We start from the raw sequence: 15,467 nt of genomic DNA on the forward strand, positions 1-15,467 counted from the left end.
AACCCAAGGATTTTGTCCTCACACAAATGTTGAGAGTTGAAATAACTGTGGACAGTTGCAATAAGTGTCAATTGTATTGTCTGGGGAAGACCTCATGGATGAAATAATTGTTCAAAGATTCAGACAGTTGTCCAGGGCTTTTTTTCAACAGGTGAATCTGGGAAGAACTTTCTGAAAGAGAAACACTGGATGCAATATGAATAGACATTAGAAATGCATGTGTTATTTCTGGGGGAGAATGAGTTACACTATTTTGACTTGAGCAGTTATATAATCAAGACAAGATACAAATAATCCAAAACACATAGACTGCAAAAACCCTCACATACCAGGTGAAGGACTACACACACCCTTTATCCTGTAGGCAAAGAAAAGCCACAGAAAATATTTCCCTTCATCATTGTGCCTTAAGTAAGCCCTTGGGCAAGGACAGAGAAGTGAAACTTCTGACAAGGGTTCAGATTTTTAAACTGAGTCCATTTCTGCCCACTGCACTGAAGTTCTTTTGGCTCTTTCTTCTGTATTTCTGTGAGCTGAGTGCTCTGAATTTCTAACTGGCTGCTGATGCAGAGGTTGTTGTTTAGAGGACTTTCCATGGTTATGGTTGCCATGGTGACTGTCTCCTTGATATTCACTTATTCCTCACATCTGCTGGTGTTTTGTTTATGGCCATTGGAGAAAAGCATGTCTGCATGAGGCTAGCAGGAAAAGAGGGGCTCTCTTGTCTCACAATATTCACACAACCAGGAGGAAAGCATTTCGCAGTATCTATTTCTCTTCTTTTTACACAAGCTGCGATTTGTTGGACAGAATGGAAGATGTAAAGAGTTTGGCAAGAAAGTTGGAAATATAAAGAAAATGGAAAAATGAAAAAGATTAGTGATATCTATGTGAGAAATTCCTGATGAGTTTGTGTGACTTTCTCTGTGGGATATCTGAAGCGAAACGTCTTTTATTATTCAAAGCTTTTTAAAAGTCACTATTTCTTAATGTACACTTTCTGATATGCAATACATTCAGAGTTGTGTTAAGGTGTGTGCATTGTATCCTGGTCTTGAGAATGGTAAAATCTGTAAGAAACTATTTCTAATGGTCAACCCTCACAACACAAATACCTACAACAAAATAGTTTAGAAAGACAGAATGATTATATTCCACCCAAGTCAAAGGCACCAGTTTGGGGGTAATAGGAGAGTTACAATGAAATTTCAGATGCAAACATATCAACACATGCATTTTGCCATAGACAATAGGATCCAGTGTAAAAAATGATCCACCTGGGATAAACTGTATTATCAGCAGCTTTTAAAGCCTTTATTTAGGTATGAGAAGATTCTGGAATCTAAAAATGAGTAATTCATGTTTTAAGCAATTAATTTGTGTTATAGCACCAATTTTCCATCCCACTAGAAAAATGAAGTAGAAACCAGAATCAAGGAAGAAAGCCAGTCATATGGACTGACCACAAGTTTTGGGACTGAGGAATGAGGTAGATGCCTTATTCTGAAAAAGACAAGAAGTTTGTGTTTCCCAGGCATACTGTACTGCCATACCAAGCATTTTAGTAGCCCCAAATTGTAAGTAGAGATGAGTGTCCACTCACAATTTCAGGCTACTAAATTTGGACAGTAGTTAGATATGCAAAAGGTAGAATAATCACATGTTTAAAACTGGGTCAGGTTAGTTAGTGTCACAAAAGTAACTTTTTTGGTTGTGGTCTGTTTTTCTAAAACACAAATCAAAAGGATCCTGGTGGAAGCAAGTGAATGCATCACAATTGCTACCCATCTACGTTTAAAGAAAGTGCCCATCACATATACACCAAGGGATACTATGCAGCCATAAAAAAGGATGAGTTCATGTCCTTTGCAAGGACATGGATGAAGCTGGAAACCCATCATTCTCAGCAAACTGACACAAGAACAGAAAACCAAACAACATATGTTCTCACTCATAAGTGGGTGTTGAACAATAAGAGCACATGAACACAGGGAGAGGAACATCACACACAGGAGCCTGTTGCGGGTCAGAGGGCTAGGGGAGGCATAGCTGGGATAGGGGGATTGGGGAGGGGTAGCATTAGGATAAATACCTAATGTAGATGATGGGTGATGGATGCAGTAAACCACAACCATGGCATGTGTATAACTATGTAACAAACCTTCACAATCTGTACATGTGCCCCAGAACTTAAAGTATAATAGAGAAATATTAAAAAATAATATGAAAAATGATTAACATTACTGATGATAAAGGAAATACAAATCAGTACCACAATGAGATGCTACTTCACTCTGTTAGAATTGATACTATAAAGAAGATAAAAGAAAATAAGTGTGGATGAGGATATTAAAAAAAAGGGGAACACATATACTGTGTACAATATACTGAGATTGTAAATTAGTATAACCATTATTAAAAATAGTGTGGAGGCTTCTCAAAACATCAGAAATAGAATTATTTCATGGAGGGAGGTAAAAGGCACCCCTTACATGGCACCAGCAAGAGAAAATGAGGAAGAAGCAAAAGCAGAAACCCCTGATAAAAACCATCAGATCTATATATGTATGTATATATACACACGTGTGAGATTTCATCATGGAACAACACATAATAATAATAATAAATACATATACAGAGAGAGAGAGAGGATCAAGTACAGTCCAAAAGTGTTAAATAGAAAATTTTATAATGCATAATTTTAATTATTATTATTATGTATTGATGTATTGTTCCATGTAGCGTGATGAAATCTCACACCCTGGGACACCATCCTGCTCAGGACACACATCATTCCTTTGTCCAGCATATCCACACTGTATACACTACCTGCCAGGTAGCCTTCTTGGTCATCAGATTGACTGACACCATGTCACACTGCTTATGCTCAAGTTACCCCTATTTTATTTAGCAATGGACCCAAAGCACAAGTGTCGTGATTCTGGCAATTTGGATATATCAAAGAGAAGCCATAGAGTGTTTTCTTTAAGTGAAAAGGTGAAAGGTTCTTGACTTAATCAGGAAAGGCAAAAAAGCATGTGCTGAGGTTGCTAAGATATATGATAAGAAGAAATCTATCCATGAAATTTTAAAAAGGAAAAAGAAATTCGTGCTTGTTTTGCTATTGTGCCACATACTGCAAAAGTTATGGCCACAGTGAATGAAAGTGTTTAATAAGATGTAAAAGGAATTAAATTTGTAGCTGGAAGACATGAATGGGAACATGTTCTGACAGGTGGAAATTAGCTTAAGTACTACCTGTGGGTTTCAGAAATCCACTGGGGGTCTTGAAATGGAACACTAGCAGGTAAGAGGGAACTATTATGAGAGCAATTGGTGAGAAATAATTATTGGTGAAGTAAATATAAAACTACCTTTATTTATGGAAATGATGATAATAATACCTGGAAAACCCTAAATAATTGCATTAGAAATCTATCTCCACATAAAAAGTAACACTGAAACATAATATCTTTCAAAAACAAGATCAGTTATCTCACACTGTTTGTGAGTCAAGTTTTCAGGCAGAGTTTAATTGGGTCCTCCGGCTCAGGCTCTATTACAAGGCTGCAGAAGTTGGAAAAGATGAACTTCCCAGTTCACTCACTTTGTTGTTGGCAGGATCTGTTCCTCATCAGCTTTTGACTGAGGTCCTCAGTTTCTCACCGCCCATTGGCCAGAGGTCAGTCATCATTCTCCATACATGAGCCTCTCCAACATGGTAGCTTTCTTAATCAAAACATGCCAGCCAGGTAGACAGTATAGAGATGTAGAGATGTTACGGAATTTTGTAACCTAGTTATAAAAGGAACTCTCTGTGACTTTTATCAGAATCTATTAGTTAGAAGCCAGTCACTAGGTCTAGCATATATTCAAGCAAAGGTGATTGCTGAAAGGCAAGAATTGCAGAAAGCAGGAAGCTTTGAGAATTATCTCCGACATCGACCTATCACAAAAATATACAATGAAACTAATTGAAGCAATTTAATTATTCAGTAAAGTATCATGATGTAAAATTAGACACAAATAAGACCAGTAACATTGGCAGACAAAACAATAGTTAGAAAATGTCATGAGAAAAACAATCCTTTCCTTTAAAATAAAAACAAAGAATATAAAATGCTCACGAGGAAATGTAACAAGAAATGTTAAAAACTTTTATAAGAAAAACTTTAAAATACTTCCAAAACATACACTCAAGATATCCTTTATCATTGAACAAAATTATTCAATATAACAATGATTTCAATTCTTTCAAAGTTAATTAACAAATTTAATATAATCCCTATTAAATTTCAATATAATTATTTAAATTTGCTAACCTTATACCTTGTACCATAATAATTTTCTGGTGGAACAAAAGTTAGTACAGTCTTTATGGAGAGCAATTTCCCAATATTTAGCAGGATTATATATACATTTACCTTCCAACCCATCATCTCCAGGAAATTATCCTGAAGCTACACAGACAAACAAAGATACATTTGCATAAGGTTATTCATTGTCTCATTTAAAATTATATCTATACATCAGTCTTATTTAAAATTATATCTATACATTTGTGACATTCTAAATGCCCATAGAAGAATTGGCCAATATTCTTTGACACATGAAGATAATGGAATATGATTCAAATACAAAACGAATGAAGATAATCTCTATGAATTAAAATGGAGTAACTTCCAGTATATAGTGAGGGGAAAAAAGTGAAAAGGAATATTTAAACTTCATTTTGAGTGATAAAAAAAGGGGAACGAAGAAGACATACATGTATAAATTGATTTGCTCATGTGTGTAAAAGGAACACACTCAGGATAAATTTAAAAAGGAGAGAAACTTTGAACAAAATCTGATGTTAACTGGAAAAATTTATTCACATTTTTTTCCAAAGAGGTATGAATTAGCAATTGTGAAACTATTTTTTTCTGTAAGTGAACAAAGTGAGCCAGTAAGTGATAATCTCTTAGATACTGAAGCCAAATTTCTCACATTTAGAGAAAGGAGTCATAAATATTAAAAATTTGAATGATTAGTGATGCTCTTAGAGGCATGAATATAAACCCATGGTTTTTCATTTCAATGTTCATTATTGTCAAGATAGATAAGATTAAATAAATAGATAGGAAACACACCCTATCTAAACTTTTCTATGGCTGGGATCTGTGAAGATAAGATGTCAACTTAGTGATTAGCTTACATTACAAGACAAAGGGAAGGGAATTTTGAAAATGGAGGCAGGCCCCTAAGCATTTGTCTCGACTTACAGTAAAGGGAGAGTATCCTGGGTGGGGCTGATCTAGTCAAGTCAAGAGACTTTCCCCTGATGTCTCTGAAGCCATGCTGTGAGCTGGCCTCTAAGAGAGCCACAGGACAAGAAACTGCATGGGTCTAGGAGTTGTGAACAGCCCCACACTGACAAGCAGCAAAAAATCAGGGATCTAAGTCCTAAAGCCACAAATACCTGAATTCTGCCAACAACCACAAGGGCTCATTGAGAGAGGACCGTCATCCTGGATCATCGTCATCAATAAAAAACGTATTCTTTTTTTCCCTTGCTGCAAAAGACAAATGCATTGGAAGCACTTTGTAAATCATAAGCTACTTTAAACAATCTATATTTCATTAGTAATCCATGTTTTCCGGAACTAACTTCTTTATGCTTTAACATTATTATGGTCATCATTAAGGATTATTTGCTGTCACCTGGTTTTAAATTTGAGGGAGGGGAATGGCAGGGAAAGAGAGCAGAAAAAATGTAACATCAAAAGTCATTTTTCCCCATAGACTGGATCCCATTTTCATTTTATCTCCACTGTCTCCTACATAGTTTCTGTCTTATGTTAACATACACAGTATTGTCGAATATCTCCCCTCTTAAAATAAGTCAAATAAATGAGGGACAAATGAGCAATATGACTAAAATGAACATGTTCATCATTTCTAGAGGGAGACTTTAGAAAATAATACCGCATTCTTTAAGACAGGCCTTCATCTCAGGCTCTTATTCGTGTGATGATGTCCTTCCCGAGGCTCACAGAGATTAAGACTGTATATTATTTATGTCTTTATATCCCAGCATGTAGAAGCATCTGATAGTGTCCACACAGGTGAATGAATGAGCAATACATGCATGGCCACCTTGCACTGGGGGATAGGACAGGGAACAAAGGGAGATGTTGCTGAAGGCAGGGCCATAATAAAGGTATAAACAGTTAAAATTAGGTGCTATATTTTCAAGATTAAAAAAGAAATCATTACCTATTTTCTGACAGTGTTATTCCATATTGGCAAATAATCATCTTGAAAGTTTTACAAAAATATATATACATATATATATATATGTATATATATACACACACAGACATACATACATACACACACACATAAAAGCAAACACATATATAACATATATATCATCACCTATAAGAGAGCTATTCTGAAAACTCCACCTATTGAGAACATTATAATCACAGACTCCATTCTAGAGGAGTTGAATAAGCAGACATCAGGGTCATGTGGAGATGTATTGTGCTCAAGGACTGTGGCAGGCATATGCCCCACCCATGCATCTGAAACCTGGCCTGTCTTTCTAGAGGAGGCTCTGTCACAGACTAAGAGTATGAACTCTAGAGTCAGACTGCCCTGGATCAAAGACTATTTCTGACACTGAATTTCCGTGTCACTTGGGGAAGTAATTTGCCCTCCGTATTTCAGCTTGCGTGGCTCTATAATGGAGAATTTAGTATATAATACTGAAGATTACTATGAAAGCTATGAGAATCAAATAACAATACTACCTAATGTTTATTGAATGAATGCTAAATTCTAGGCATGTTCATTCTTTTTTGTACATATTGTCTCTTCTGGTTCTCGCAACAACACTTATAGGCAAGTATTGTTATTATCCATCCAAAAATAGACACAGAAGGACTCTTCCAAGCCCCAATAGTGGGCAAGTGGTATGACACAGATGGGATAAACAACCCAGCAGTCAGACTGCAGCATTAATTACCTCAACTGCTTTTGAATTCTCTATCTCTGGGTGCAAAGAACTGTAATGCAGTCAGTACTGGAATGATTAGTGTCAATTATGAGCATTTCCATAAATTTTTCCTGTACTATTCATGATCAATTCTTATCTAGAAAATAATAAGTTTAGATCATAAGGCTACTGCTGATAATCCTACTACTCTGTGCTAATAATAATGCCTAAGGTGATTTTCTCATTCTGCACCAGGCACTATGCTGAACATTTTATTTATAATATGTCATTTCATTGTATAGTATCTAGAAAAGCAAAATATCTCATTTGTCTAACAATAAAATGGTAATAATAACAAAACCAGCAACAATAAGACATAGTTGATACTGTCATCTAGGGTTATTTGTATATCAGCTAATTTAATCTTCACAAAGAACCAATAAATGGGCAGTTTTACTATCCACAGTTTAACAGTTTAACAACTAAGGTAAAGAAAGATTAAATGAGTTATCCTGGCTCACACATGTAGTGAATGGCAGACATAGGATTTGGACCCAGGTAGTTGAGAGTGCACACTCCTAAGCGTCTGGAATTGCCTCCTCCATGAAGAGGGTAAGCTCTGGGCAGATTAATTAAGTTGCCCAAAGTACCAAATCAGGGTTTGGTTGGATTAGTTATGGGATGTGTTTAAAATTACAACCTGCTACTTACCAAAGGAGTGAAGCGGGTTCATTAACAACCTCAGTGGGACAGTGTCCTCAACTGAAACATGTAGATGGGAGCAACATCCTTGTTGGTTCACTTTGTTGTCTATTCAGCAGAGACTGAGCACCAATGATGCTCAATATACCAGTCTTGCTACAGCAGATTCTCCAGTGGGTGAGAGAGATGCAGACCCTGTACCATTCATCACACAGGTGTGTGAAACATCATCACAGGTTCAACGAAAGCCAGGAATGGCTGTGCACTGGTGCTCTGGGAGACATGGCAGTTGACCTAGGATGACAGAGGGATCCAGGAAAAGCCAAAATAAATTTTAAAATTGTGTAGGAGTACATCAGGATGAGATCTTTGCACGCAGATTACATAAAGATATATATATTAAAACACTTGGGAAAAACAAGGGAGACTTCTCTATAAATGTAAAGAAGTGCAGTTTTCAAGAACAGTTTTGTTGTTGTTGTTGTTTTGTTTTGTTTGGCTGAATACAGCGAGGAGAAAATCAAATGCAAATACTATACTGGAGCATTCATCCTACTGCCACTTTTAAGTTAGTTAAATAATTACCCTAGAAAATAATCTGTTTCAATGGGCTTATTTTGTTATTGAAACAATATGGTTACTTAATGCAATTACTACTACCAGGTCATATAACTCACTGTGATTTGTAATTCAATTGAGTTTTACGTTGTACTCGTACAGAGGTATATTTGTAGGTCTTCTTCCCTTTTCTCTGTCCTATATTTTACCTCTTAGGTCTTTCTTAATAGTTGTTGTCTTATTTATTTTTAGGAAACATAAGAATATCAGATCTCTATGTATGCAGTTTGTTGAAGGAGTAAAGGTTTTCTAGAGACCAAGTAAAAACACTGGACTGTCTCAATGTGAGGAAAGAAGATACGGAAAGGGGGAAGGAAGACAGAGGGGAGGGCACATCTTTGGAACGGTCCTCCGAAATTATGGACTCAGACGTGAGACCAACGAACAATTGCAAAGAAGTGAGAATCTAGAATGGTTCTCAGATTTTGAAATTGAATATTCCACAAATTACATTTTTCTTTTAGTTTCCAATGATTTCCTTTTAATAAAAATTCTATGGCCGTTTATCTTCACCTCTTCGTAGAACACATAACTTCACACATATGCACATATGGCCACATGCCATGTGCATGTAGCTTATTTTGATTTTTAGACTGCGTACTTTTAGACTGCCCATTAGGGCAGAATATCTGTTTGCTTTTCTTGCCCTGCTCTTCAAAATTCAGACCCAACGGTGTTCCTTGAAGAAGAGACATGAAACTAATTTTTAAACATTTTTCATTGTGCTCAATTTCTTTCATCCACTATTTAATTTAATCCTCACAATTCTAATAAGTAATCTCGTTTTCTAAATGGATTAACTGAGAATAGCATGGCTAGATGATCTTCTAAGGCCACATGGGTAATAGTGGTATGTAGAGTAAGGACTTAAACTTAGAACTGTCTGAATTCAAATACCCTACTTGTTTCACTCCTGCAGGATGTTTTCTATTATTTCACAGAGTAACACGTGGGTTTAAAAACATGTAAATGAATAAATGTTTGTATGATAACTATAATTGGAAATTATTTTATGCTATGTTTGTAATATACTTTGGTCACATTTCCTCATGTTTTTAATATACCATGATGCTTATCCATTTTTAGAAAGTACATGGGTATTGAAGTTTCTATTTCAGTCAGTATCATTTTCTGTGATGTTACTTCATCTGCCATTATTTCTTTTTTTTCTTTTCTTTTTTTTTTTTTTTGAGATGGAATTTTGCTCTCATTCCCCAGGCTGGAATGCAGTGGCATGATCTTGGCTCAGTGCAACCTCTGCCTCCCAGGTTCAAGTGATTCTCCTGCCTCAGCCTCCCAAGTAACTGGGATCACAGCAAGTGCCATCACACCTGGCTAATTTTTTATTTTTAGTAGAGACGGGGTTTCACCATGTTGGCCAAACTGGTCACAAACCCCTGACCTCAGGTGATCTTCCTGCCTCGGCCTCCCAAAATGCTGTCATTACAGGCCCATAGTTTCTAAATAAAGATGCAATGATCTTTTCCCATTTATTTCTCATCCTTTTCTTAGAAGGAATATTGCCTACATGGTTAGACATCCAACAGGGAGAAAAAGTCACAATCAATGCTTTGGAAACCTCATATATAGTAACAAAAATAGTGGAGCATAAGTCACAATCTACTGAAGTGTACAAATCTCATTACACATTTCTATGTAATGATCGATAAGATTATTGTTTTAGAACTGAAAGTCGGTCCTAAAAGAAATATGGCTCATGCATAAGTGAACAAAAGACTATTTATGGAGCTGAAGTAAATGAACACAAATTAGATCTATATTGAATAGGTTGACCTTTAAGTGACAAAGCAAGACTACATAGTCACCAAAACACACAGGGGTAAGAAAATTACCTGAAAAGGTTGCAAAATCACAATCGATCAAACGGTGCATGCCAAGAAATATACGGATATTCTCTGAAAAATAAATGGACAGTCCTCAAACTCTACCTGGCTTTCCAGGACCTTTTCCAGGTCATTTTCATTTATCCCATTCTATAGCTAAAAACATCAATGGTAAATTAATTTTAAGGTCTGCATTAGAGCCTTACAGAGGAATTTGCAGGCTGTAAGTGTCTTGAGGTAGGTAGGTCCCAGTAACCACAGAGTTAACTCCAGTAAACATGCATTTGAAGAGCTCATAGAACTCAGTGTGATTTCTAATTCAATTGAGTATTATATTGTACTTTACAGGAGTATATTTGTAGGTCTTCTTTTTACCCCCTTCCTCTGCTCTATCTTCTACCTGCTAAGTGTTTCTTAGTAGTTTTTTTTTTCTTATGTATTTTTTAGGCAAGGCAATAATATTAGATCTCTATCTATATATGCAGAGTTGATTACAGACCAAGTAAAAGCACTGGACCCCTGGAAGATAAACACCAATGCTAACGGAGAAGGTTTGCACTCGTATCCAGAGTCTGAAGACCACCTTCATGGACCACTCCTGGCAGGAATGTCCCCAGGGTGGCTGAGCAACTGTGCATCCATGCTCCAAACCAGAGTAATAGCTTCATAGCCCCACCCTCAGCCTGCCAGACTCCAAGTTGACTGATCCATTATGTGCTTGCATGTGCCCCTGAATTGAAAAACAGCCTGGTGAGTCCAACCCTGATATAATCACACTGTTACCACCATAATCTCCTTTAGTCTAGACCATTGGGATACTTGCAAACCTCACTAGCATGGATTACAGCTGAGGAAACTACACGAATCCTACACCATTGTGTCCACTTAGAACCAAAGCCAAAGCACTCCACCGAAGTGATACTTCAAGACATACCTCTGTGAATGTATTTTACTATTAAAGTAACTTATAAAATTGAAAGTAGCAACTGTTCAAATAGATGCATAGAAATAAAAATATAGATACGTCAAACATAAAAACATGACATCTCCAAAAACACACAATGTTTTTTTAGTAACAGATGCTAATCATAAGGAAATATACAAAATGACAGAAGACTAATTCAAAATAATAATCTTAAGGCAACTCAAAGATATACAAAGTAATCCAAATAAAAAAATCAACAATACTAGAAAAAATTCATAATTTGAATAAGAAATTTAATAAAGAGATATCATAAAATAATACAAAAAGGAATTATACAGCTGAATATTTAATGAATAAATAAAAAACATAACAGCTCCAACAATAGGCTAGACCAAACAAAAGAAATAAATTTTTTTAACTCAAATACAGGTTTTTCAAATAACACAAACCACAAAAAAAGTTAAAAAGAAAAAGGAAAAGAAATGAAAGAAAACGAAGAAAAAAAGAGAAAGAAAGAAAGAATTTATGGTATACTATTAAGTGAACAAATATTCACAGTATGGTCATCCCAGAATAAGAATATAAGGGAAAAGTGAGGAAAATATATTTCATGAAATAATAACTAAAATCTTCCCAAGTCATGGGAGAAGGCTGGATCTCTACATTCAGGAATTTCAAAGAATCTCAAATAGAACCAGTCAAAACAGGACTTCTTTAAGATATTTCATAGTCAAATTGTCAAAAGTCAAATACAAAAAAGGAATTCTTAGGGAAAAGAAAAGAAGAGAAAAGCATCGAGTTACATATAAGGGAATCTCTATTAAATGAACAGTGTATTTTTCAGCAGAAACCTTGTAGCCAGGAGAAAATGAGATAATGTATTCAAGGTACTGAAAAAAATTTCAGCCAAAAATATTATACTCAGCTAAGACATTCTTCAGAAATGAAGAATAAATAAAATATTTCACAGAGAAAAAAATTAAAAAGCTAAGAGAATTCGTCACCATTAGACAAGCCTTAAGAGAAATATGTTTACATGTTTTCATGATCTGGAAGTGTAAAGACAATCCACCATCCTGAAAACATGTGAAACTCTAAAGTTCACTGGTATATTCAATACAAATGGGAAAAATAAGAATCAAAGCTATTATTACAGAAAACCAGTCAACCACAAAAATAAACAGTAAGGATGGAACCAAGGAGAAGTAAATTTATAAAAAACAAAATAATAAAACAACAAAAGTATGTCTTCACCTGTTGGTAATAAACTTAAATGTAAATTAATTAAATTCTCTATTTAAGTTATAGACTGGCTGAATGGATAAAATTAACAAGACCCAACTCTGTTGCCTCTAAGAAACTCTCCTTGCCTGTAAAAATGCACATAGACTGAATATGAAGGGACAGAAAAAGCTATTTACACAAATAAAAATCTATGACTGAGGAGGAGTAACTATACTTATATTAGACAAAATGGACTTTGAGTCAAAAGTCTGAAAACATAATAACATTGTGTAATAAGAAAGGGATCAGTTCAGCAAGTGATTGTAACAATTGTAAATGAATTTGTATACCACACAAGAGCCCCCAGACATATGGAGCAAGTATTATTAGATGTAAAGAAAAAGATAGCACCCAATAAAATAATATGTGCATCCAATAGACCTAACAATCATTTATAGAACATTTTACCCAACAGCTGTATAGTACACATTCATCAGCACATGGAACATCTGTAAGATTGACCATATAAAGGGACACACACAAAATGACCTTCAAGACATTTGAAAAAATTGAACTCATATTATCTTACTTTGTGCCACAATGAAATAAAACTAGAAATCAATAACAAGATGAACATTCAAAACTATACAAATATATGTGACATGGTTTGGATCTGTGTGCCCATCCAAATCTCATGTTAAATTGTAATATCCAATATTGGAAATGGGGCTCAGTGGGAGATTACTGAATCATGAGGGCCGAGTCTTCATTAATGGTTTAGCACATTCCCCTAGTGTTGTTCTCATGATAGAGTTCTCATGAGATCTGATTGTTTAAAAATGTGTAGCACCTCCTGCCCTCACTCTCTTCCTCCTGCTCCAGCCAAACAAGATGTGCCTGCTTCCTCTTCACCTTCTTCCATGATTGCTGGCTTCCTGAGGCCTGCCCAGAAGCAGATGCCATTATCATGCTTTTTATATGGTGTGTGGAACCATAAGCCAATTAAACCATCTTTCTTTACAAATTACCATGTTTCACATATTTCTTTACAGCAATGAGGGAATGAAGTAATACAACATTGAAATTAAACAACATGCTCCCGAATGACCAATGGATGAAGGAAGAAATTAAGAATCAGTTTTTTTGGGCCGGACGTGGTGGCTCACACCTATAATCCCCGCACTTTGGGAGGCTAAGGCGGGTGGACCACAAGGTCAAAGGATCGAGACCACCCTGGTCAACACGGTGAAACCCCGCCTCTACTAAAAATACAAAAATTAGCTAGACATGGTGGTGCATGCCTGTAGTCCCAGCTACTCGGGAGGCTGAGGCAAGAGAATTGCTTGAACCCAGGAGGCGGAGGTTGCGGTGAGCAGAGATCGTGCCATTGCACTCCAGCCTAGGTAACAAGAGCAAAACTCCATCTCAAAAAAAAAAAAAAATCAAATTTTTAAAAATCATAAAACAAAAATAGAAATGCAGCATATCGAAACTTATGGGACACAGGTAAAGCAATAGTAAGAGACAAGTTTATGACGATTCATGCCTATGTTAAAAAACTAGAAATATTTCTAATAATAAACTTAATGATGCATCACAATGAACTGTAAATGCAGGAAAAGCCAACCCCAAAATGAGTAGATGGACAGAAATAGTAAGAATCAGTCTAGAAATAAACTAAATTGAGACGACAATAAATGCTAAAAGTCCACAAAATAAAAAAATGTTTTCTTTAAAAGATAAAAAAAACCCCATTAACTAGATTAAGAAAAAAAGAGGGAGAAGACCCAAATAAATAAAATCAGAAATAACAAAGGTGACATCACAATGGATACCTGACAGGGAACACACAAGTGCAAAGGATTAATAGAGACTAGTGTGAACAACTATATGCCAAATAATTCAGAAACCTAGAGGAAACACATCAAACCTACCAAGGTTGAACAAAGAAAAAAGAGAAAACCTGAATAAGCCAATAACAAATAATTAGGTTGAATCAGTAATAAAAATATTCCAAAAAAAGAATAGTCCTGGGCTTTACTACCAAATTCTACCAAACCCCTAAAAAAGAATTAATACCAATTGTTCTCAAACTATCCCAAAACATCAAAGTGAAGAGAAATCTTACAAACTCATTCTTTGAGGCCAACATAATCTTGATGTCAAAACCACACAAAGACACAGCAACAAAAACAAAAATAAAACTATAGGCCAAATCTCTGGTAAACAGAGTCAAAATCCTCAAAGAAAATACAAGCAAACTGAATCCAACAATATATCAAAAAGATAACATATCATGATCAAGGTCGGTTTATCCTAAAAATTCAAAGATGGTTCAAAATATGCAAATCAATAAATACATTATATCAACAGAATAAAAGGCAAAAAAAAAGATCATCTTAATAGATACAAAAAAATTAAAATTGAACACCACTTCCTGATTAAAACTTGCAATAAATTTGAAATATAAGGAAAGCCACTCAACATAATAAAGGTCATATTTGACAAACCTAAAGCTAACATCATACAGAATGGGGAAAAGCTGAAAGGTTTTCCTCTAAGAACTGGAATATGGGAAGGGTACCCACTCCCACAACTCTTATTTAATGTGGTCCTAGAAGTCCTAGCCAAAGCAGTTAGGCAAGAGAAAGAAATAAAGGGCATAAGAATTGAAAGAAGAAAGTCAAATTGTTGCTTGTTGGAGATGACATAATCTTATATATGACAAAGCCCAAAATGTTTAAAACTGACAAATATAATAAAGTTGCAGCAAACAAAATCAACATAAAAAATTTGTAGTGGTTCTACACATGAACAGTAAGGAGCTGAAAAGCAAATTAAAAAGAAATTCTGTTTATAATTGCTACAAAAATGTCAATGCCTAGGAATAAATGCAATAAAGAAGATGATAGGCATCTACAAGGAAAACTGCAAAACGCTAATAAAAAGAAATGGAAAAGGACACAGACAAATGGGAAGACATCTTATGCTCGTGGATCTGAAGAATTAATATAGTTAACATAAAAATATCACCATAAGAAACCTGCAGTTTCAGTGCAAGACCTTTCAAAATACCAATGATATTCTTCACAGAAATAGGAAAAGAAAAACTTAGAACTTGTATGAAACCACAAAATCCCTGAGTAGCCAGCGCACTACTGAGGAAAAAGAA

Source organism: Saimiri boliviensis, chromosome 15 (assembly GCF_048565385.1).
Source record: "Saimiri boliviensis isolate mSaiBol1 chromosome 15, mSaiBol1.pri, whole genome shotgun sequence".
In the NCBI taxonomy this organism is placed as follows: domain Eukaryota; kingdom Metazoa; phylum Chordata; class Mammalia; order Primates; family Cebidae; genus Saimiri; species Saimiri boliviensis.